Source organism: Ursus maritimus, unplaced genomic scaffold, assembly GCF_017311325.1.
Source record: "Ursus maritimus isolate PB19 unplaced genomic scaffold, ASM1731132v1 scaffold_5, whole genome shotgun sequence".
Lineage (NCBI taxonomy): Eukaryota > Metazoa > Chordata > Mammalia > Carnivora > Ursidae > Ursus > Ursus maritimus.
The window spans coordinates 34,994,215-34,996,361 of NW_024426663.1; positions in this window are offsets into that span (position 1 = coordinate 34,994,215).

Genomic DNA, 2,147 nt, shown 5'->3' on the forward strand with positions numbered 1-2,147 from the left:
CCAGGATCACGCCCTGAGCCGAAGGCAGACGCTTAACCGCTGTGCCACCCAGGCGCCCCATACTTCTGAACAATTACTTTCATATTCTCTGAGTCCATATTTATACATCTTAACGTCCATTCCTCAATGTCTCTGAAAGTGCTCCACCACAGTGTACTACTAATTTCATTCTTACGTCTTACAGTACGCTCACCAAGTGTATTCTCTACCTGCCTCAGACTCATTTGACCCAGAAGATCCTTGACTGATACACTGGAACACTCCTTCCCCCACTACAACACTGAAATTCCTCCCTTCGTTTCCCACCGGTTCATGGACACTCACGCTTAGAGTACAGAGGCCAGCAGCAGGCTTGGGTACCACGGTACCCAAAAAACACAGGTCTGAAAAGCCTTGACTTTTGCTGCTTGCCATTTTTGTGTATGTGACCTGTGTCCTTACCTAATCTGGCCAGGGCAGCCAGCAGTCTGTCATGCCTGTTGCCTGAAGTACACACACACCCCCAACATTAAGTTCCTATCAGATTCTATTATTTTATATTATGCTTCTGAAGATAATCTAGCTAAGATTATTTTCTGGAGTCTATACTTACAGATTTTCTGATGAACAAACATGGATTTAGTCAAATTCAAAACTATATCAAGTCCAGAATATATAAAGAACTTTAACAACTCATCAGTGAAAAAACCCAATAAAAAAGGGAGCAAAGGCCTAACGTAGACATTTCTCCACAGAAAATATACATGTGGCCAACAAGCACATGAAAAGATGGTCCTTGTGACTAATCTTAGGGAAATATACATTAAAACCATAATGAGATATTGCTTCACACCCCCTAGGATGGCCATTTTAAGAAGAGAGAGAGAAAGTAACAAGTGTTGGTGAGAATGTAGAGAAATTGGAACTCTCATTGGATGCTGGTGGGAATATAAAATGGGCAACCACGTGGAAAATAGCTTAGTGGTCCCTTAAGAAATTAAACAGAGGGGGCGCCTGGGTGGCTCCCTCGTTAAGTGTCTGCCTTCGGCTCAGGGCGTGATCCCGGCGTTCTGGGATGGAGCCTCACGTCAGGCTGTTCTGCTGGGAGCCTGCTTCTTCCTCTCCCACTCCCCCTGCTTGTGTTCCCTCTCTCACTGACTGTCTCTCTCTCTGTGTTGAATGAATAAATAAAATCTTAAAAAAAAAAAAAAGAAATTAAACAGAGAATTGCCACACGAACCAGCAATTTCACTCCTATGTATATAAACCAAACTGAAAGTGGGGATTCAAACATACCGGTATTCATAGCAGCATTATTTACAATAGCCAAAAGATGGAAACAATCCATATCCATCAACAGATGAATGAATAAGCAAATACCCTATCACAAAGAGAATTCACTGGCATAAATACAACAGTGTTAGAAAAAAACGTATTTTGTGAAAATCTGCTAATAATTTGCAAATGTTTGCTCTGCTACTGTGTGCTAAGACACCGTCCTAAGTGTACTTTCCATGTTTTGGTTCAATTAATCTTTACAAAGGCCTTAGGGGGCAAATGATATTATTCTCATTATACCATAAGAAACCTGAGGCATGGAGAGGTGAAGTCACTTGGCAAAGGTGAAACTATTCCAGTCTAGATGTGAGCGGATGAGGATGTGAGTGTAGCAAAGATGAAGAGGATTTTCTACGGTCCAATCGTGCAGTACCAATTTCTCATCATGAGAAGAGGGGAAAATCAAGGAGCGCCCTGTAGGGAAATCATGGTGCTATGCAAGTGACTCCTGCAGAATTACTCACTCACACTGGCATGTCGACCGCAGACACCAAGAACCCTCTTGCAGTATGTGATCTCCTCATACTCTCTGCTTTCAAACCCTTAATTCCCAGCGTTTCTAAGAAAATCCTAGATATCATCATTAATTGTACGAACAGCCGCAGACCGTTTCCCCCACACTGTTGCATCTGGGCGGCTGACTCCCACGGCGGGCACCTTCCAAACACTTTTGAAAGCAGTTCTGCATAGCTTTGTCCCACTGCTTAACTTGGGCCTGCCCTTCGGCAAGAACAATCCTCAGAGCACGCTTGAATATTAACAACACTGGCAGGCTTCCTGGTCACGAACGAGAGTTAAATAGGGAAGGGCTGCTGCTTTTCACACATTAC